Source organism: Muscardinus avellanarius (genome assembly GCF_963383645.1).
Source record: "Muscardinus avellanarius genome assembly, chromosome: 19".
Lineage (NCBI taxonomy): Eukaryota > Metazoa > Chordata > Mammalia > Rodentia > Gliridae > Muscardinus > Muscardinus avellanarius.
Window position 1 is genome coordinate 29,242,230 of NC_137805.1, and position 24,151 is coordinate 29,266,380.

The following is a 24,151-nucleotide window of genomic DNA, read 5'->3' on the forward strand; positions in this document are numbered from 1 at the left end:
GTGGTGGCGCACGCTTGTAATCCCAGCACTTGGGAGGCTGAGACAGGAGTATCACACAGGTTCGAAGCCAGCCTCAACTACTTAGTGAGGCTCTCAGCAACTTAGTGAGACCCTGTTTCCAAATAAGTTATAAAATAGGGCTGGGGGTGTAGCCTGGAAGTAGAAAGCCCCTGAGTTCCACCCCCAGTACCACCCCAAAATTAAATAAATAAATAAATAAATAAATAAATAAATATAATTAAAAATTAAAAATAAAAAGAGCTAAGGGCGTTGCTCAGTTAGAATACTTGTAGATACACACACACACACACACACACACACACACACACACACACTTTCTGGTTAACTGGGGCCCAGCTTCTAGGTCAAGCCTACCAAGAGGATTCATCATACAAATCTTCCAATCAGAGGCCTGGATGTAATTTTATTTTCCTATAACTGAACTTAATCTGTAGTAACAAGAGAAAAAGTGAGTCACTTGTAGAAATCAGCTTCCCAAATGGCCCAGGCACCCCATCTCTCGGTATTCATGGTCTCCTCTCAGGCTGGACAGGGCTGCCCCAGGTGACCCTGTAGGATACTGGAGAAACTAATGTGTGGGGCTTCTGAGACCCGGTCCTGACGTGCGTTCTGGAATGACTTGCCCGGTGGGAAGCCAGATGCCACCTCTTGAGGATGTTCCAAGTGGCCTGCGATGGTTAGGTCAGGATGAGTCCTCCTTACAGAAGCTGAGACCTCCTATCACAGCCACACGAGACCACACGAGACCTCCTATCTTGGGAGCCATCATGAAAGCAGTTCGTCCAGCCCCGGTCACAGGGCCAGATGACTGTGGCCCTTGACTGCAACCTCAGGAACCAGAAGCTGAGCTTCCACGTGACCCCTGACCCTCCGAACAAGAGTGAGCATAAACCTTTCCTGTTTTAAGCAGCTAACTTTGCGGGGCATTCCTTGGGGAACAATAAATAGTGTGTTCCTTCTAAGAAAACTCATTCAAATTAGCAATGAATTTATCATCTCGACTTCCGGGAAGATGGCGACCTAGAAAAGCGGGGCTTAAGAGCCCCGCTAACAACAAATCTCCATTACCACAAAATCAGCACCTTTCATAGCCAGAAAACACCATCACCAGAGAAACAAAAGAATCACCAGGCTCCAGAGAGAAAGCGGACTGAGAACAGAGCTCAGAGCCACAGAGGAGATAACCGGCCTCACTCCCGAGGACGCGGCAGCAGCGCCATACTGCCGGCGGCAGCGGCAAATTCACCGGACGGCTACAGCAAGCCGAGTTGAGCCGCTGCGGAACAGCCAGGCAGGATTTCTTGCCGCAAGTAAAATCTAAAGCTCCCAGTGGCTGAGCTCAGCACACGCCGCAGGGATTCAGAGTGGAAATCAAAACCAAGAAGAAATATGCCAGCCTCACGGCCGAGGGCATAGCAGCAGCGCCATATTGCCACCGGCGGCAGCAGCAGAGAATTCACCGAATCCAGTACAGCTACATCTGCGTACTCAAGAACAGTGAGTCAAATTGCGGGCCACAGAGGAGAAATCCCAGTACTGTACTCCCTGGGACTTGACCCAGTGGGGGAGGGGCGGTGGCAGAGATATCACACCATAGGAGAACGTTCAACCTGGCACCCCCCACAGTCTAAAGCAGCCTCTATTGACTCCCTGGGTCGAAGATTCCGTGATACAACCCAGTAAAGGAGTAGTGGGGTCTGAGATACTACTGACTCGAGATCCAGAACACCTTAAGTGAAGTCATAGTGACCCAAGGGAAGAACCCAGAGAAGGCACAAACTTCCGAAATCATGGGAAAGAGGAATAACACTGGAGCAATGAATGCCCACAACCCCACAACATCAGAACCCGATAAAACAGAAAATCAGAGATTTCTAGAAGATCAAATCAGGAAAATAACTGTAGAAATAATAGAGGTGCTTCAAAAAGAACTCAGAGAGAGCCGAAAAGAGATAAAGGATGCAATTAATGAAGCAAAGGCCTCAATTCAAAGCACAAACAACCTATTAGACCACATGGAGAACAGAATCTCGCTCTTAGAAGATGATAATTCCAAAAATGAACGCATAGTTTCTAATCTAGGAAAAAATATCCGACAGCAGGAATCTGATATTGAAGAAATATGGGCCCATTTTAAGAGAGCAAACCTAAGAATAATTGGAATAGAGGAGGCAAAAGAAAGCGAAACTAAAGGGATCAACAATCTCTTCAAGGAAGTAATAGCAGAAAATTTTCCAAACATAGAGCAAGAGGTTGATACACAGGTCCAGGAAACTTATAGAACTCCCTTTAGACAGGATCGGAGAAGAGGATCCCCACGCCACATAATTGTCAAAATGACCAATGTGGAAGCCAAGCAGAAAATCTTAAAGGCAACAAAAACAAAGGGCCAAGTAACATTCAGAGGCAAGCCAATTAGAATCACTCCAGACTTCCCAAACCAAGTCATGAGAGCCAGAAGGGCTTGGAGTAACATATTCCCAATTCTGAAAGAAAACAACTTCCAGCCAAAAATTTCCTACCCAGCAAAACTTTCTATCAAATTAGATGGAGAAATAAGAAGCTTCCATGACAAACAGAAACTGAAGGAATTTTTGTCTTCAAAACCAGCACTAGAGAAAATACTCAAAGAGATTAACTACAAAGAAGAAATAGGTAACACACACCAGAACCAGAGAAACAAGAGTTTCCATCCAACAGTCAACTAAGATTGGTTATCTGTGGAGATTCATTACTTATGTTAGTCTTTTACCTATCTCTAAATGGTATTGTTTGCCTTTATTGTTGTTAATTTTTAGGATTTCTAGTTGGAATATTAATATACCTTCAGATATAGCATTTGGAAATATTTTATCCCATTCTATCAGTAACTGTTAACTCTGTTTACATTGTCTTTGGATATACATTTTTTTTTTATTTTTTAGGGAGTTTGTATACTCTTCTGTTGCCTGTGCCATTGAAATCATATCCAAGAAATCACTGCCAATTTCAGTGTTGTGAGGTTTTATGACCCAGATTTTCTCCTAAAAGTTTATAGTCTTAAGATTTATATTTAGGTCTTTTATCTATTTTGAGTTAATATTTGTATATGGGATTAGGTAAGGGTCCAACTTTATTCTTTTCCATGTAATTATTATGTTTCAACAATATTTAGTTAAAATATTATTATTTCTACCACCAAATGTTCGTGGAAACCTTGTCAAAAATAACTTGACAATATAGGGAAGAATTTAGCTCTAGGCTTTTATTTAACTCCAATGGTTTATATATCTGCCTTTAGAATAGTACTACACTGTTTCAATTATTGTAGCTTTATATGGTTTGAAATCAGAAAATATATATCTTCTAGCTTTGTTCTTTTTCAAGATCGTTTTGGGTATCTAGAGTCCATATTCCATATTAGGATAGAGTGTTTTTCTGAAAAATAAATATATAAATATATGATAGTTTCACCTAAAAAAAATAGAAAAAAATATTCTCTGGTAAGAAAGAAAGTAAAAAGAAATATTGAAATGTTATCTTTAAGTCATCAAAAGCTTGGTATCAGACAAATTAAACTGTTCTGTGAGATTATCATTTTTAATTTTGGATAAATTGCTATAATACTAGATGTCAACCACTAAGCCAAGCATGGGAGGGAGGGATGGGGAGAGAACGGGGTGGGGATCGGGTGGGGGCTGACTGGGCGATGTGTGCATGTATGTCTACAAAAGTTTGTATCCCACTATGATGTATGAATACAGTGCACCAATAAAAAAATTTTTTTGAATTAAAAAAAAATTTATCATCTCAAGAGTCAAACTCGATTCCTTCGGGACTCTACTTCATTCTCTGCTGTGAGGAGGGATAGGGTTCTATGTTCCAGGGAAATTTATTTACTCTCCTAATATTGGAGAAAGAGTCCCTTGGCCATTGGTTTCTGTATCTGTTAGAGTGATTCAGGCTGTAAATAACAGAATGGCAGAATCAAAACTGGTCAGATAATGCCCATGTTCACCTACTAACAATGTCTATAAGCACAAACTTCCAAAATCAGGTAGCTCAACAGTCACAGGCCTTCTGACAGCTACTCTTTTCTTGGTTTTCCCAGTAAGGGACTCCTTTTCCTGTGCCCATTTGTTCATTTTCTTTTTTATTCTGGTATTAGAGACTGAAACCCGGGACATTCTACCTCTAAGCTACATCCCCATTCCTCTTTTATTTTTTTATTTGGAAACAGGGCATTGCTAAGTTACTGAGAGTCTCACTATGTTCAGGAGGCTGTCCTTAAACCTGTGATCCTCCTGTCTCGGCCTCCTACGTACTGGGATTACGAGCATTCACCACCACACCTGGCTTTGTTCATGGCCTTTAAACACGTCTTTCTTAAGTTATGAGTCATTTCTCTATCAATTTCTAGGAGCTATTTGCATCTTAGGAGGTAAACTTTTATCTAAGTTTTGACTTCCCCAATTTATCTGTAGGCATGATTCTTTCTTTGCTTTGGTATTTTTTTTATCATGCACGTATTTGGTAACATACTTAAATGTATCAATCTTGTTCTTTTTTAACATTTAATTTCAAGTTAGTGTGATTTAATTATAATTAATTGTGATTACCTTAATTACAGTTACAGTTAAAATTCACTCATTTGTAATTTCTCTTGGTGGGCAAACTTGAGGCATGGATTCAAATAAGCTTTTCCTTCCGAGCCCCGTACCACTCACTGAGCGGTTCACATCAGCCACCACAATCTCTTTCGAGGTCACCGTCTTCTAACCCATAATTACCCCTCCTATTTTCTCTACGGCAACTTGAGGAGCTGAACAGGAAGCAGGAGTTACAGATACCTCTCCCACCATTACTGGGATTCAAGGAATCAGCACTGAACACTTCTGAACAAGAGCCAGAAAAATATGGCCAGTGGACAGATCTGGCTTACTCCCTGCTTTTACAAATAAAGTTTTATTGGAACACAGCTGCACCCACTTGGCGCCAGCTTTTGTAGGACGAGGACGGAATTGCCACGCCTCAAACATTTACTCTCTGATTCTTTTTAGGTTTCCAATCCCTGCAGTAGGATTTGCGAGCCCCTGAACCTGCCTTATTTCTGTTAAAGTCACAGCAGCCTAACGAGACGGTGGCACCCCCATTTCTTCTGGAAAAATAATATATAAGACACGGAGAAGCTAAGACGCTAGCCAGGGCAGCCCCGGGAAACAAGCCAAGTCTTAGCACTTAAATCCCACGAATGTGGCTTCTGTCATTTATCTTGGATTTTGCAGTTGTCAGAGTCCCTTCACACACGCCAGTTCTCTTGATAATTCCCATAATCCCATGGAAGAAAATATGAGCTCCATTTTGCAGATGCAAAAACTGTGTTTCAAAGAGAAAAAATACGGTTCCGAGGTACTCACAGATATTAAGTGGTGGAGTTGGCATTGCAATGTAGATCCCTGAGAAAAGTATCTGCTTCTTTTACAGCAGCTATTACCTGTATCTATTGCCTGTATTTCTTTTTTTTTTTTTTCTTTACTACTGGGGATTGAACTCAGGGGCCTTCTACCTCCAAGCTACACCTTGAGAGCCCTTTTTATTTTTATTTGGAAATGGGTCTCACTACGTTACTGAGGACCTCACTCAATTGCTGAGGTTGGCCTTGAACCTGTGATCCTCTTGTCTCAGCCTCCCAATCCCAGCTTCCCAAGTACTGGGATCGCAGGCGTGCGTCACCACACCCGGCTTATTGCCTGTATCTCCATGAAAACCCTAGCGTTCTCTGGCCCAGAGTACACTGCACATTTCAGCTAGGCCTTAATTAATGTTAATACAGCTATCTTGTCTTTAGTGTTGCTAATCTGTCAGAACAAAACAAAATTAAGGCCAGGAAATAGAAGAAATAATAGGAGGATAAGAGGGAGCCTGAAGTCTGGGTTTTTTAAATACTACAATCACATTAGATACAAACCTATAAAGAAAATAGGAAACTTTTGAGTGGAAAATTTGGAAAAGTGACACTGAATTCCTTTGGGCTCAGTAGACCCGCAGCACGGGTGCAAAATCTACCCTAGTTTTTTGTTTGTTTGTTTGTTTGTTTGTTTTGTTTTGTTTTTTCCTAGTCAAATTAAGAAAGAGGGCCACGGTACTGTTTGCTAAATCCATTTTCTCTAGGCAATGTTTGTCTTCCTCAAGAACTGGGAGGGTTCGTGCTGAGCCCAGAAAGAGAGATATTAAGCACATTTTTTAAAGCTATATTTTTAATAAACTGTGCCCATAATATCTAAGCGATTCACACCATCCCCCGAAGACTGTCTCTGTTTCTACCCACTTGCCCACTGGTTCAATAAAGTCACAGCTCTCTGTTATTAATAAGACAGTTCACCTCAGGTACCACTTTAATTTCCTGTATTTTTTTCCAACACAAAGTTAATTTACTTTATCCCTTCTCTCAAGAATGATAACAGGGTTTCTATAAAAGTGAACATCCATGATCAAAGAAAAGCTTGTATTATAAACAAATTATTACAACTGGGCTCCCTTTGAAATATTTTAACTTAATTAAGCTCAAACACTTTTGGCAAAGGTTTAAAAACTCACGAGTAATTGAAGAGCCATTCTAGTTGGCTGGATTATTCTTTTAATGTCGGGAGCCAGGGTGGGAAGATGGTTTACATGGTTATGACCTAAACTCTGGCAATAGTATTGGGTTGCTACACTTTTTTTCTTTATTTTTTTTTTTTGGGTGCTGGGGATTGAACCTGGAGTCATTTTACTTCCAAGTTACATCCCCAGCCCTTTTTATTTTTTATTAGGAAACAGGGCCTCGCTAAGTTGATGAGTCTGGCCACCAACCTGGGATCCTCCTGTCTCAGCCTCCCCGGTACTAGGATTACAGGCGTTTGAGGCTAGCCTTAGCAACTTTGAGAGGCTCTTGGCAACTTAGTGAGACCCTGTTTCAAAGTAAAATAAAATAGGGCTGAGGGTATAGCTCAAAGGTAGAATGCCCCTGGGCTCCATCCCTAGTATCACCAAAAAAAAAAAAAAAGGGAGAATATTGTGAATATTAAAAGTACTTCCTATTTATTAATGCCTTTGGTGTACCAGGTATGGTTAGAAGTACTTTATAAATATTATCTCAGTTAATTATACAATCCCTATGAAGCACATATGACATACCCAATACCTCTCATCCAGGTTCCTGGCTGCATCCTTTGGGGCCAGATGCGTTTTCGCAGCCAGAATCCTTTAAATTTTAAGAAGGAATTTGTTGCATTTGCTATCAATGATTGTTTAATGGTATGCCCAAACGTAACAAACGTAACAGTTAAACACAGCAAAGATGTGTCCCATTGGACCAGGCACAGTGGCGCACGCTTGTAATTCCAGTACTTGAGAGGCCGAGACAGGAGGATCCCAGGTTCACAGCCAGCAGCAGACAAGTGAGAACCTGTTCCAAAATAGAGAAGAAAACATTCTACTCAGAGGTAGAATGCCCCTGGGTTCGATCTCCAGCACCACACACAATAAATAAATAAATAAATAAATAAATAAATAAATAAATAACAAGGTGCATGCCTCGGCTTACATGCTGCTGGGCGTAGTCAGGACAGGGGTGAGCACATGGTTGCAGAAAGAAAAAAAGGAACTTGGTTTATGGCAGAGTAAAGAGGAATTCTTACTGTGCATGGTTGAATCAGGATGGTTTAACTATGGTTAAAAGGCAAGATGGTGAAACACATCTTCCCAGGCGCTCCAGCTGGAGCTGGAGGGAAACCAGTCAGATAAAGACTTAATTCTGCTTCTGGGCTTCTCTCTCCTTTCTTTCTCTTTCTTTCTCTTTCTCTCTCTCTCTCTCTCTCTCTCTCTCTCTCTCTCTCTCCCTCCCTCCCTCCCTCCCTCCCTCCCTCCCTCTCCCTCTCTCCCTCTCTCCCTCTCTCTCTTCTGAATTGCCCAGATTCTTAATCAGAATTTAAAACATGTATTAAATATTACAGGAGGGAGGGAGTTGGTCCTTTCTTTCCGATTTTACTTCTTTATGATCTGTTTAAACAGATTAAAAAAAAACTGACTTTTTAATAACTGCAAGTGATATTAGATATCCTGAATGGCCCTGCTCCTGATTCTGGATATGTTTAACAAATTAAGGATCTCGCCTTTATGACTAAAGCAAAATGCTTAGTGAGGCATGCTGGGAAATTCATAGCATCTCCTTTAAGGGAGACTAACAAGCCGGGTGCCATCGGCTTCTATTTTAATGCTGTAACTTTAACGGAACAACTCAATTCCAGGAACTCGGGCTCAAAAAAAAAAGAAAGAAAGAAAAAAGAAAAAGTCTTTGAGACTATGGCATGGCAAACACCTTTTTCTAAAAGCAAATTTTAAGAGCCAGAAATACAGCAGGAGCAAAGCCGGGAGGCTACCGAGGCTGTCTTCTCATGCCGCGGCCTCCCACAAGGTGGCGCTGCTTCTCGGCAGCTAGAACATGCTTCGAGGGAGGAAAAAGGACCTCTTCCTGGCATTGGTGAAGACTGGATATTGACCTCAAAGTGTTCAATAGGTCTGCCACCAGGAACCGCCTTTTTCCCTCGGAGGAAAGTATTCTGGAATGTATTTGCCTCGGCAATGTGCTTTTAAAACCTCCTGAGAGGTGGTAGCTGGATTCCCAACTCTGAAACGTAGCGGCTGTGTTTCCTTACTGAAGCTGCTTCTCTACCCTGTGCCTTAGTGCCCTCGCCTCTAAAACAGATGCCATAACAGTACCGATAACAGTAGCTAAGAGGGGAGGCTCACAGGCAGAAAAGCCCTTTCAATCCTGCCCGCCGCCCACAGTAAGAGGTGGTGACATCTCTGTGCCCACTCCAAGAGCAGGTTCTTAGCTATTACTGCGACCCTGTTTCCCTGCATCCTATCAGCAATATGGGGAGCAGGGGCCAGCATTGGACCCCTTTATTTTTATTTGTGTGTGTGTGGTACTGGGGTTCCCGGAAGCCCTTCTACCTCAGGGCTATACTCCCAGACCTATTTTTTATATTTTTTTATTTGGAAACAGGGTCTCTTAAGCCAGCGCGGCTGGCTTCGAACCTGCGCGATCCTCCTGTCTCCGCCTCCCAAGCGGGGGGATTACAAGCGTGCGCCGCCATGCCCGGCGCATGAGACCCCTTTGACAGGAGAGGAAACCCAGGCCCAAACCAGCCAATGGAATCAATGTCCTAATGTCCAGTTTATGACTAAGCAGAAACTCCCTTTATTAACTCATGTCTCAGTGAACATTCACTGCAATAAGCCGAAAAGACTGACCACGCAGCTTAAGAGGAAGGAAAACTTATTTGCTCAGTTTGGTTTGGTTTGGTGTTTTGGGGTTTTGTCCTTATTGTTTTTAGATCCTGGGTTCAGTCCACCAAGGCCCAGCGTGGTGGAGAGAGAGAAAGTGCTACAAAGCTACAAAGCTCTGGAAGCAGAGAGTGAGAGAGAAAACAGAAACCATAGGTCCCCAAGGCCACGCCCAGGGGCCCCGCCTTGGCAACCAAGCCCCACCTCCTGTTTCCAGGAGGGCTAAGGAGACCTTCTAAACTCAGACCACTGTATCACATCTACCTAAATCCACATTCTTAACTATTACAGTACACAGGCCAAATAAGATGGGCAATGTTAAAAAATTCAAGAAACGCATGGCTGGAAATAAGAGATAATAGCAATTGCAAACTCCCCACCCCCAAAATAGGTGTATTTTACTCTCCCCAACATAATTCTACGTTCTTTCCCTTCCCCGGTTTATCCCTCCTAAATTAAAGTTTTGCCTTAACATTTATTTCTGAAGCCTGCAGGAGATATCAATGACCTAAATCTTTTTAAGTTCCTAATATATGATTCTGAGGTGAACTTAAGAATCTCCCATTTAAAAAAAAAATAAGGTTAGATTATTTTAAAGATGAGAAAAGATGATTCCGCAATTCTATGCAAGGATAAAAATAGAATTCCAAGTCCTCTACCCCCAAAAAAACTTCCCACTTTCCTCCTGCTCTTTTTCCCATCTATCCTTGAAATGACCTTGGTTTAATTACCTGCATCTCAATGAGTCGCTCTACATAAGAAGTGAAGGTTAATTAATGAAGGATCGTTCCTTGCTCTAAGCCCACCAGGCAGTGGCTGACAGCAAGGTGCTGTCCACGCAGTACTACCCTCTGTCTCATTAGAAATGGTCAGATTGATGTATTTGCTTTGGACCAAGGAAAAGAAAGGAAATAGTTTAGTAATGATGGCCGCTCGCAGTGTGTGGTCGCAAAGCTCCCCACCTGGCACCTCTAACCTTGAATGGTGCTGCCCCGGACTGGCAGAATCGACAATATTAGACCAGGTAGAAATGCAAATATGAGATTCTAATGAACTGCAGGCACTTGCATTCCGGGTGCACAATATATCCACATTGCTCTTATACTATTATTCCTCTCAACAGTCTTAGTTGATCTTGTTGTTGTTGTTGTTGTCATTGTTAACTGAGTTATTCTAGAACATTGATGATACCTGGATTAAGTGGCCCTTAGTTGTGGGTCCATCCCATGCACCAAAGGATGTTCAGCAGCCTCCCCTGGCCCCTGCCCAGGAGGTGCCAGAAGCACCCTCCCCCAGTCATGACAACTGAAAATGTTCCCAGACATTGCCATCTATCCCCCAAGGGAAAAACTGCCCGAGTGGGGGCAGTTCGGGTTAGGGGGCAATTTTTCAAGGGGAAAGTTGGTGTGATTCCTGTATGTTTGTAGTGCTTTTCGGGTGCTTGTAAATTTCTCTTTTTAATAAAGAAAAATGAGATATCATATTGGGAGCTAATCTAAAAAAATAATGTATCTCTTAGGATTGTTGTTTTTGTCTTTAGCTTCTCGGGTTGAAATAATTTCAAACTGAAGAGAAAGTTGCAAAAAAAAAATAGTATATCTGCACACTCTCAAATGTTTTTTTCACAAAAACCATCGTCTAATTAGTAAAAGCAAGAAATTAACATCCAAACTGGTAACTCTTAAGTAGTTTGCAGATCTTACTCAAATATCGCTGAGTACCCACCAACATCCTTTTTCTCAAATTCCAACTCAGGACTGTACGCAAACATCTTGTCTCCTGAGTCTCCACCTGTGATAATTCCTCTTTCTTTGCTTTTCATGACCTTGACATGTTACTTAACTGTTTGTGCCTCTGTTTAGGTTTGTTTGATGTTTCCTGACAATGAGGTCGAAGGTCTGTGTCTCCGTCAACATTCCCAAAGCTATAATCCAAAGGGATGGACCACACAACTTAAATGAAGGAAGATTTATTTGCTCATAATTTTTGGAGATTTCAAGATTTAGTCCATGTAAAGGCAGGATTATCTGCAAAATTCAGGGCGCGGCCACAGGAAGCAGAGAGAGGAAGGAAGCAAGGGCTCCGCTCTCAAACGATGGAGGTCAGAAGCAAAGGAGAGCAAAACAGCAAGAGAATTCAAAGGCACCAGCACAGTCGCAAGGCCACACGCCCAGAGACGCGTCTCCTCTAGCCACACCCCACCTGCCCAGGTGACCACCCAGTAAATCCATTACAATGTATTTATCTACTGATGGGATTACAGCCCTCATCACTTAATTGCATCAACTCTGAGCATTAACACATGAGCTCTTAGGGGACATTCTCTAACTCTAATGGTGTGTGTGTGTGTGTGTGTGTGTGTGTGTGTGTGTGTGTGTTACTGGGTATTAAACCCAGGGTCATTCTACCTCCTACCTACATCCCCAGCCCTATTTTTTATTCTTGATTTTGAAACGGGGTCTCACTGAGTTGCAAAAGGCCTCACTAAGTAGCTGAGGCTGTCCAAGAACGGTGATCTTCTTGTCTCACCCTCCCAAACACTGGGATTGAAAGTGTGTGCCAATGCCTGGCTCCAGTATGCATTTTGACCAGAAAGCCAGACCAGTGTCGGCCCTCTTAGTGCATTCTATAAGAGGTGCCAAATACACTAAGTGCGGCCTCTTGCTGAAGCAAGGATCTGCAGAGTCTTTACTACACATTCACTACTTCTTCCTCTGTACCTAGCATGCATTTTCCGAGGAGATTCTTTTAGACTATGAGATGATGAAAATATCCTGTTTCTCAACTCAAATTTGCCCACTAATTTTAGCATCCATTGATGATTCTCACCCGCAATAGTTATCACTGCGGTGTTGGCCACATGGTGGGTTTCTATTTCCATCATCCTACATTTATACTTAGAATCCCAAGGTAAGAAATAGCTGGGTGTTTCTCTCTCATTTTTAAGTTATTTTTAAAGGACATTTTGTCTCACTACCATAAAAGAAAAAGTAGGATTAAAATATTTTAATGATAAGTTGTTATAGTAAAAAATAAATTCAATGAAAAGGATATATGACCATTTCTTTCTGGATATTGTGGCCTTGGAAGTTTCCCCATCTGATATATTATTTATCTTTGTTAAGAGAGAAAATGACATGGATTATAAAGGTACTAGCCGGGCATGGTGGGACATACCTGTAATCCCAGTTACTCAAGAGGCTGAGACAAGAGGATCGCAGGTTCAAGACCAGCCTTGTCAATTTAGGGAGGCTCTCAGCAACTTAGTAAGGACCTGTTTATAAATAAATAAATAAATAAATAAATAAATAAATAAATAAATAAATAAAATGGCTGGGGGTGTAGCTCAGAAGTAGAACACCTCCAAGTTTGATCCCTAGTTCTGCAAAAAAAAAAAGAAAGGAGGATAAGGAAGAGGAGGAGAAAGAGGAAGAGGAGGAAGAGGAGGACGGGGAAGAGAAGGAGGAGGAGGGGGAAGGAGAAGGAGGACAAGGAAAGAAGGAAGCTAAAATCATGAGACTCACACCAACTTTCTCCTTACTGCGCCATTGGAAGGATGAAAGACAGCTATGAAAGGCGTCACTGCTTCATTCAATATTATTCCAAGGAGGACCTCGTCTTTCTCCAGTGGCTCCTGTATCACCTTTGTGGAAACACCAGCCATCAGGTTGATGTAAGATAGAAGAAGTAAGGATAGGTAGAAAGGATACCAACAGGATGGGGGAGGAAACTAGCTTTATTTTTTATTTTTCAAATACTTTTATTGGTACATTGTAATTATACATCATACTCAAGTGTAGAGTGATAGAAATACCCAGGCACCAGTCCTTGGCGAGCTTTCCTTTGGATTGATAACTTTAAATTTGAGAAGCTCTATGCACACGCTCACCTTCACTCACCAAGCCTGTCTTTCTCCAGGACTAAATTTAAAAAAAAAAAACCTCTTGAAGCTTAAATTATTGTGAGTCCGGATGATTTACGCCTATAGGCATTGCAAGTTTACATAAGGTGTTTACTTTAAATAAAGCCAAGGGAAAATATAGAGACTTATGGTATGGGTATATTCCAAACATTATCTATTTGCAGGGTGATGTCAACTTAGAAATCCTCAAAGGACTAGACCTCTGTGACTGGTCCTGTGTGTCATGATAGAGGCAGGCATGGTGGTGGCATGCAACTTATCTAGGCCCTCCGCAGCTTGGTAAGACCCTGTTTCAGAGTAAAATATGAAATTGGGTATAGCTTAGAGATAGAATGTTCTTAGGTTCAATTCCTAGTACAAAAAAAAGGGAGAGAGAGAGAGAGAGAGAGAGAGAGAGAGAGAGAACGCTGAGCTCATTAGAATGACATTGGCCCTACACACATATTTCTCAAGCCCATTATTCACAAAATTTCTTTTAAAAGGGGCCTGAGGGGCCAGCTGTGGTGGTGCGTGCCTGTATTCTCAGTACTTGGGAGGCTGAGGCAGGAGGGGCAGAGGTTCAAGGCCAGCCTTAGCAATTTAGTGAAACCCTATTTCTAAATATAAATAAATAAATAAATAAATAAATAAATAAATAAATAGTTGGGGTTTAGCCAGAGATACAATGCTCCTGGGTTCAATCCCCAGCATCGCAGAAAATAGAGTCCAAGACCCCAAAGTGACCTCACTCTGAAGCGTCTCTTTTCTCTCTCTCTCTCTCTCTCTCTCTCTCTCTCTCTCTCTCTCTCTCTCTCATCTTGCTTTCCTGAATAAACTTTACAACTTTCTTAAATCTTTATTTATGTCTCTTTTAATACATCTTGAAATTCTTTTCTGTGGCAAAAGTCAAGAACTTGCCAGAGCTGAGGTCCCCTTTTTCCCTGCAGAGGGGGCTTCTTTGGACCCCTAGCCAGTGACTATTTGAAGTGGCTGGGGCCCAGGGAAGCCAATTGCCTGCTCAGTATTCATTGATAGATGATTTTGGCTAAAAGGAGTAAGACAGTATGCCTAAGAGACAGGGCTGGGCATGGATTGGGTTGGCGAGTGTCCATCATCGGGATAGTAGAAAGTCTCATATTATCAGGATGGTAGAATGTCCCAAGGGTACCAATGCAGCCAGACCAAGAAGGAACCAGAACCCAGAAAACCAGAGGACCGTGAGCCTTCTGCCTCTCCTTTCCGTTTTTCTATGTGTATCTGTTTTATTTTTCTCTCCATTTCACTTTCTCCCTGATAGAAGTCACCGCTCCCTTAGCATCTCGGTCCTCCTAGCAAAATATGGCACCCGAGGACACCCAAGATCAAAGTTCAAACCATACTCAGAACCTCACTGCGACTTCCGGCATCCCAGCTCTACATTCTTGAAAAGGAGAATCTGATTGGCCCGGCTTAGGTTAGGAGAACACCAGTGGCCCAATCAGCTTCCAGGAGTGAGCCGCATCAGGTAAGTGAAACTGAGCACCCTGGTAGGCTGAACAGTCACCCAGAACAGGTCCAATTAGGGCCGCCTGGGGCTGGAGGGCTGGCTTCTCAATGGCCGCTCCAGCCCCTTAAAATAAACCTTTCTCGGCATCCCCATTAGTATACCTGCCAGCCGCATACTGCTTATAGCTTTTTTTTTTTTTTTGCAGTACTTGGGATGGAACCAGGGACATGGTACCTCTGAGCTACACCCCCAAACCGATTTTTTATTCTTTATTCTGAAACAGGGTCTCACTGAGTTGCAAAGGGCCTCACTACGTAGCTGAGGCTGTCTGCGAACCAGGATCCTCCTGTCTCAGCCTCCCGAATGCTGGGATGACAAGCGTGCGCCACCACGCCGGCTTCGCTTTCCTTTTAAAGGATTGAGTCAGAAAATATATCATAGAATGAGCTTAGGTTGGAAGATCAGATATTTCTCTGACACTTTTCTAAACGTGCACATACTACCAAAACCAAGAGCGCACATCCTCCAGACGGTGCAGAAGCCCCCGCGCCGTGCACCCGTCTCCTGGATTTGAGAAGCTTCGCAGCCTTCGTCCTGTTTATTACGTCCCCTGCAGCCAGAGCGCTCCATGTCCAAATGATCTGGGCAGGTTTTAATCCATCTCTACTTTATTCTTTCTTCAATTAAAATTTTCTGCCTTGAAGACTTGCATGTGGTTGGGGGCGGGGGGAGGATGGCTTTTGATGTTTCTCTGATTTCTGTACACCGAGTACTTTTAAAAACAAGCCTTCAGTTTTTAGTTGTTTTTACCAGCATTGCCTTTAGATGGGTATTCTTAGTGGGGGGTCTTAAGGGTCGTTTAGGGGCACGGCTTCCATTATAAAGGCCGGTGCAGATCATTACCTAAAACGTACTTTAGAAGGGCTGAAGTGTGGGGCCATGAAGAGACCTTGACTCGTCCTCAAGGAGTCCTCGGGGACTCGGGATGAAGAGATGGGGACAGAAACCTAAGCAGACATGGTAGGAAACAGGTGAGAGGTCCACCCTCTCCCCAGGTGGGCTGTGAAGGTGAGAAACACTTGGTCCATCTTAGAAGTCAGGGCAGAGGGCATCCAAGCTGAGACCTGAATGGTTCTTAGAAGGCAGGGGAAGCAGATGAGGCCTGTCCGTGTAAAACTACTCCAGAGAGAGCCCGGGGGACGGGAGGGAGCCATCTGGCACCAGCAGAGGGATGGGTGGTGAGGATGCAGGGCGTGTGGCTTCACAGGGGGAGGGATATTGATGGACCGAGGCATCGGCGAAGGCGATTGGTCGGTTCAACTCCATCAGCTGTTATCCTGGCACCGGATGCTTCCCAGGACTTCTCATCTACAGTCGGTTAAAGGCGAGTAACTCAGAACGTGATGCAGGTGCAGGCTGCAGGGCTCAGAATCTCAGAGCAGGTGGAGGCTCAGGGCTTCCCCATCTCAACATGAGATTTTCACTTGGGTGGTTGGTTGGTTGGCTGGTACTGTGGATTGAACTAAGAGGAATTCTACCTCTGAACTATACCCCCAGCCTTTTTACTTATTTGTATTGTGTGTGTGTGTGTGTGTGTGTGTGTGTGTGTGTATCTGTGTGTGTGTTCATTACTGGGGATTGATCCTTGTGGCATTCTACCTCCAAGATACACCTCTAGCCATATATATATATATATATTTAAAAAAAAAAAACAGGGCCTCAATAAGTTGCTGAGCCTGGCCTCAAACCTGAGATCTTCCTGTCTCAGCCTCCCAAGAACTGAGACTACAAGTATGCACCACCACACCCAGTTTAGATGGGATAATTGTGTGTGTGTGTGTGTGTGCGCGCGCGCACACACGCGCGTGCAATCAAAGATAGAACCCAGGGACATTCTACCTCTGAGCTATACCCTCAGCCCCATTTTTTATTTTGAAACAGGGTCTCACTAAGTTGCAAAGGGCCTCACTAAGTAGCTGAGGCTGGCTACAAACCCGCAATCCTCCTGTCTCAGCCTCCCAAATACTGAGATTATAATCCGACTGGATTTTTTTTATTGGATTTCTAAAAGCCAAGAGTTCACACCTTCTTGGAGCCTGAGATAGGAATGTCTCTGGGACTGGGAGGAAGGTAGATTCACCCAAAACTCTCTGGCCCTTGCTGCCCAAGTGCGCCCCAAAGCCACAGCAGTGGACTCACCCGGAGCAGGTTGCCAGCACAGAATTTGCATCTTAACCAGATCCCCAGCTGATTGGTAGGAATAAGAAAGAGAAGGACCCAGAGCCCAGAATGTCAAAATGCACGTCTTGATCCCATCGGGCTGGAGTTAGGCCCAGGAATCCACAGGTCTAACTTCCAATGACAAGACTCAAAGCCAAGCACACTCTAGGGCAAAGACCACCCTGGGTGACCAGGAGCCTGCAGGGAGTCCCCTGGGAAAAGATGTCAACTGATTCCCCGGCCACCAGGTGAGCGCCAACCATCCACGCCATCTCTGCTCTCAAGGAACTGTGGGGTAGTTGGGGAACTAATACTTACTGATAAGAAAGAATTCATAAGCAATAAAATGGAGCAGATAATATTTCCACAAATTCTCTTGGGTCATCTACTACCGATTATCCTTGATGCTATCTGGAGGTCCAGTCCTGATATAAACAATCATTGCTGCTACGGCCTTCATGGTATTTACATCCTAGGAAGGGTATACACGGACAAAATATAAACAAGCAAACACACAGTAGAACCGACAGTGAGGGGATTCTGGGGAGACAGAAGCAGGGGAGACGGAGCGTGCCGGGGGAGCGTGGGAAGAGGGTCCTGCTGGCGGGGAGGCTGGGGAGATGGCGATAACCAGACGTCTAAACAGAGGCTTCGAGAGATGGGAGAGGGAGACGTGGCTCTCGGGGAAGACCGTAAAAGAGAAGACGCCCTGTTCAGAGAAAGCCAGGAGCTTCCTCTATCCAGACGAGAGTCAGGAAGGAGACGAACACCGAGCTCCTCGGGAGATGGGCTCGCTCGAGCAGCTGGGAAGGGGATGCAGGTCACCCATCCCATGGGCCACTGAGGATGCCAGCTTTTCCTCGACAGGACATGGGAGCCGCCGGGACGTTTAGGAGCAAAGGACTGGTTTTCTTTCTCTGAGGGCTTCCTTTGAGTCTCACCAGAGAATAGCTTGTACGGGCCAAAGGTGGAAAAAGGAAGCCCATGTTAAAAATAAATAAATAACTAGGAAAGGAACCAGCGTACGGCCCAGCATACGACACCCCAGGATCTTTCCAGAAGAAGTAGTCGATCCTCTAGAGCTGTACCCACGCCCATGGTGTAAAGCGCAACTCATGAAGCCAAGGTAGGGAACCGCCCAGGTGTCCACCAACAGACAAAGGGACAGAGAAACAGAGGAAATGTGGAGTACGGGCACACACGATAAAAATGAGTAAAATGAGGTCATGTGAGGGCCAGAAGGGGTAACGGCAGGCTGAGTGAGAGGGGGCACGCTCAGCATCGAGGGACCCGCGCTTTCTGCCATATGTGGAAGATAGAAACGGTGTAAAAAAACAAAAAGACAAAACAAATACCATGAAACCTGGGAGAAAGACCAGTAGAGCCTCTCTTCTAGAATTAGGAAAAAGAACAAAAAGAAAGGGAAAGTTTGGGGGGAAACAGACCACATAATGTTATGTGCTCAGATAGATATATCCCTATGAATCTCGCTAGCATATACAACGACACTGCACCAATAAACTTTAAAAAATAAATGAATACATAAGCCGAGAACAGCAACGGCAGGCCGGCATCTTACGGTATCAGCAGAGCTGTAAAAAGAAGTGGTTGGATTCTGGACATAGTTTGAAGGTAGGGCCAAAAAGGATTTCAGAACAGACAGAGTGTGAGCTGCAAGGCTGCGGCCGCCTCTGAGGCTCCTGGTGCAGCCGTGGATCGAGTACCTGGGAATTCCCAGCTCCTGAGATGGGAAAAGACTCTCGGAGCGGTCAGGTCGGGTTCTGTTGGAGGCGTGTTAAGTTTGAGATACTGATGGGCTACACCCCTGAAGAACCACAGAGAAGACAGCCGGAGATTCAAGGCCAGCGTTCAGGGAAGGCTCTCGGCTGGGTATACTGAGCAGCGTAGACTCCCCCATACTAATTCAGCACCTGCACACCATAGGAATTCAATAAGTGGAAAATGCACAAATACCAAGGCTTAGATCAGCAGAAATATTTGCTTACCGTTGGAAAAGCACTAGGCCTTCGCACCCTACTAATGGCGGGTCAATACTATGTTCACAGGAGAAGAAGAGCACTTTTTTTCTTCTTCTTCTTCTTCTTTTTCTTCTTATTCCAAATAATTTGCAAAATAAGTTAATGTGGTTTTCCTCCGTTTGTTTTCTTTCTCCAACATAACGTTAATAAACAAATTCGAAATCACACAAGTAGGAACGTAAATTATTTACAGTGTGTTCGAAGAGCTCAGAAGGGCTTTGTACAGTAAATAATTTATAAACTCATAGAAGGAGTTTCTTTTACTTTTCCACTAATTAAGGGTGAAATTTTTTACCAGTAAATCATGAGAGGGTTCAGGAAGAACGTGGAGTGAACATCAATTCCACAGGATCAGCGTTTACTAAGAGACCGCTGTGTGCGGGGCGCTCGGCTGACCAGTGATTGCAGATGGCACGGCGGGGCTTCCGCTCCGACGGAGCTGCCTGGCCGGAGCGGCGGCACAATTCCCGTGATCCTAGTACTTGGGAGGCCGAGACAAGAGGATCACAAGTCTGAGGCCAGCCTCTGCTACTTAGTGAAAACTTCAGCAATTTAGCAAGACCCTGTTTCAAAATTAAAAAAAAAAATAGGGGTAGGGGTGTAACTCAGAGGTAGAATGCCCCTGGGTTCAACCCCAGTATCATAAAAAAAGGAAAGCTGCCTGTTCAGTAAGGGGACCGACATCCTCAAGGTCAGGAGCAGAGGCCGCCATAGACACAGGCGCTGCCCAGCAGAGAGTTCTGGGTTCTGCTTGGCAGGTGGCTGCTCGCCAGGCCCGCCCCTTCATGCACAGTATTTATTGACTTCTCTGGGACAGGCATGTTAGTGGGATCCTCAGAAACTTAGCAAGACCCTGTTTCGAAAGAAAAAGGAAAAAAAGCTGAACATAGCCGGGCGCGGTGGCGCACGCTTGTCATCCCAGCACTCGGGAGGCTGAGACGGGAGGATCGCGGTTCGCGGCCAGCCTCAGCTACTTAGGGAGGCCCTCTGCAACTCAGTGAGACCCGGTTTCAAAATAAAGAATAAAAGGGCAGTCCCGCGGCTCACGGGCTGGAGCTGCCTCCAGACCCCGAGGAACCCGCCCTCTTCCCTCAGAAGTCAGCACCAAAATAGCCAGCGTGAAATACCACTGTGTTTTCATTCATTGACATTTCTCTCAATCTTACAAAACCATGACAAAAACCAACTTTCAAAACAGCTGATTCTGTTTATCTTGCCACCACGTACGGGAGGGAAGGGAGAGGCTGGCGGGGAAAAGACGCCAAAGAACGTTAGGTGCGTGTGTGAACGTGTCGCTCTGAATTTCCCTATTGTCTGTAATTTTAAAAATTAAAAAAACCTAGGTTATACTGATCTTTACTGCAAGCAAAATCCTGTGTTTCTTCTATGTAACAAATCCCAGCAACACCACCAGGTTTTTGCCTCTAAAAAAATTCCGTGTGTGTGTGTGTGTGTGTGTGTGTGTGTGTGTGTGTGTGTGCTGGTAATTGAACCCAGGGGCATTCTACCTCGGAGCCACGCTCCAGCCTTATTTTATTTTTTATTTTGAACAGGGTCTCACTACATTGCAGAGAGCCTCACTAGGTATTTGAGGCTGGCCTCAAAGCTGTGATCCTCCTGTCTCAGACTCCCAAGTACTGGGATTACAAGGGTTCCCACCATGTCCAACTTTTTTTTTCTGGTACTGGGGATGGAACCCAGGGGCATTCTACCTCTGAGCTATACCCTTAGCCCTATTTTTTATTCTTTTATATATATATATATATATATATATATATATATATTTGATTGGTGCATTATAGTCATATATCACAATGGAATACAAGACTTGTGAGGCTATCCAAGCACACATCATCCAATTAGCCTTTATCCAATCCCCATCCCACTCCCTCCCCATCCCTCAATCCCATGCTTGATTGGTGATTATCTTTGATATATTTGATTATGTACATCATGAGTTTTAAAGAGGTTCCAGGGAAAAGAAAGTGAAACCAAAGGGATCAACAATCTCTTCAAGGAAGTAATAGCAGAAAATTTTCCAAATATAGAGCAAGAGATTGATACACAGGTCCAGGAAACTTATAGAACTCCCTTTAGACAGGATCGGAGAAGAGGATCCCCACGCCACATAATTGTCAAAATGACCAATGTGGAAGCCAAGCAGAGAATCTTAAAGGCAACAAAAACAAAGGGCCAAGTGACATTCAGAGGCAAACCAATTAGAATCACTCCAGACTTCCCAAACCAAGTCATGAGAGCCAGAAGGGCTTGGAGTAACATATTCCAAACTCTGAAAGAAAACAACTTCCAGCCAAAAATTTCCTACCCAGCAAAACTTTCTATCAAATTAGATGGAGAAATAAGAAGCTTCCATGACAAACAGAAACTGAAGGAATTTATGTCTTCAAAACCAGCGCTAGAGAAAATACTCAAAGAGATTAACTACAAAGAAGAAATAGGTAACACACACCAGAACCAGAGAAACAAGATTTTCCATCCAACAGACAACTAAGATTGGTTATCTGTGGAGATTCATTATTTATGTTAGTCTTTTACCTATCTCTAAATTGTATTGTTTGCCTTTATTGTTGTTAATCTTTAGGATTTCTAGTTGGAATATTAATATACCTTCAGATATAGCATTTGGAAATATTTTATCCAATTCTGTTAGTAACTTTTAACTCTGTTTACATTGTTAGTAACTTTTAACTCTGTTTACAAAATATTGTCATACAATATTTTCTTTTATTTTTTAGGGAGTTTGTATATTCTTCTGTTGCCTGTGCCATTGAAATCATAACCAAGAAATCACTGCCAATTTCAATGTTGTGAGGTTTTATGACCCAGATTTTCTTCTAAAAGTTTATAGTCTTAAGATTTATATTTAGGTCTTTTATCTATTTTGAGTTAATACTTGTATGTGGGATTAGGTAAGGGTCCAATTTTATTCTTTTCCATGTAATTATTATTTTTCAACAATATTTAGTTAAAAGATTATTATTTCCACCACCAAATGTTCGTGGAAACCTTGTCAAAAATAACTTGACAATATAGAGAAGAATTTAGCTCTAGGCTTGTATTTAACTCCAATGGTTTATATATCTGCCTTTAGAACAGTACTACACTGTTTCAATTATTGCACCTTTATATGGTTTGAAATCAGAAAATATATATCCTCTAGCTTTGTTCTTTTTCAAGATCGTTTTGGGTATCTAGAATTCATATTCCATATTAGGATAGATTTTTTTCTGAAAAATAAATATATAAATATATAATAGTTTCACCTAAAAAAAACAGAAAAAAAATATGCTCTGGTAAGAAAGAAAGCAAAAAGAAATATTGAAATGTTATCTTTAAATCATCAAAAGCTTGGTATCAGACAAATGAAACTGTTATGTGAGATTATCATTTTTAATTTTGGATAAATTGCTATAATACTAGATGTCAACCACTAAGCCAAGCATGGGAAGGAGGGATGGGGAGAGAATGGGGTGGGGATCGGGTGGGGGCTGACTGGGCGATGTGTGCATGTATGTCTACAAAAGTTTGTATCCCACTATGATGTATGAATACAGTGCACCAGTAAAATAAAATTAAAAAAAATAAATAAATAAATAAATAAATAAAGAGGTTCCATTCTCCCCCATCCCATCCCCTCTGATTGGTTACCTTAATTGCTCCTCTATAGGGCCCTTTCTTCAACTAGATCTCCTCCTATTACCTATTTCTTCCTAGTCCTTGCGTATTAGGGAAAACATCTGTTTTTTTTATTTTCTGTGATATTTCTCTGTGTATGCCGCATTGTAAGTTTCCGAACCCACTCTTGACGGCCCCAGCACTGGCCTGGCCACCCAGCAGACTCTGATCCCAGCCTCGCTGGCTCCAGAACCAGCCTTGCCTCATGGCAGGCTCCGATCCCGGCCTCACTGGCCCCGGCACTGGCCTCACCCCTCGGCAGGCTCTGATCCCGGCCTCACTGGCCCCGGCACTGGCCTCGGCAGGCTCTGATCCTGGGCTCAGAGGCCCCAGCCCCAGCCCTGTCTCATGGCAGGCTCCGATCCCAGCCTCGCTGGTTCCAGCACCGGCCTAACCCCTCAGCAGGCTCTAATCCCGGCCTCACTTGCCCTGGCACCAGCCTAACGCCTCGCCAGGCTCCAGTCCCAGCCTCGGAGGCCCCAGCACCAGCCTTGCCTCACGGAGGGCCCCAATGCTGACCAGGCGGGCCTCGGCACTGGCTTCATCCCTCAGCAAGCTCCAATCCCAGTCTCGGAGGCCCTCGCTCTGGTCTTGCCTCACGGTAGGCCCCAATCCCGGCCCCGCTGGCCCCGGCACCGGTCTAACCCCCCGGCAGGCTTCTATCCTGGCCTCGGAGGCCCCTGCACTGGCCTTGCCTCATGGCAGGCTCCGGTCCCGGCCTCACTGTCCCCACCACTGGCCTCACCCCTTAGCAGGCTTTGATCCGAGCACCCTCTTCACACTGCAAGTTGTCCCAAGTTCCCAAGCGTGCGCGGTGGTAGCGTTGTGCCTCTGGGGTTATTTCTTCAAAAGATCCAGGTGTGTTGCATCAGATCTCTGCCTCTCCTAAGTACGGGCCGCTGACGTTGCCATTGCCTCTACCATCTCAAATCTTTCCCAAACTCCTTTCCCACACCGCATGTTGTCCAGTGTTCCTGAGCATGCGCGGCGGTAGCATTCCACCTTTGGGGCAATTTCTTCAGAAGTTCAGGGTGGGTTGGATCAGATCTCTGTCTCTCCCAAATACAAGCCTCCACCACCACCGCAGCCGCCGCTGCCAATACCGCCTTCCTCCTAGGTCTCCGCTGAGCTCCCTCCTTACAGGTGATGTCCAGGATTCTTAAGCATGTAAGGAAGAAGCAGGCCCCCTTCGCGGGGAATTTTTCCAAAAGTTCCAGGTCAGTTGGATATGTTTTGTCTGCATCTCCAGAATCCTGGCTGCCCCCGCAGCCATCTTGACCCCTCTCCAATGTTTTTTTTCTTTTTTCTTTTTCTTTTTCTTTTTTTCTTTATCTTTCTTTTTTTTATTAAGAGAAGACAGTATGTGTGGTTTGAAGAGGTTGTGGGATCAGGCACTCGGTAGCAATGAATTTTTTCTCCCTTCCAAGAGCGGAGCCCACAGCCTCACCACGCAGAGCAGGATCTGCTGTCCTAAGCGCA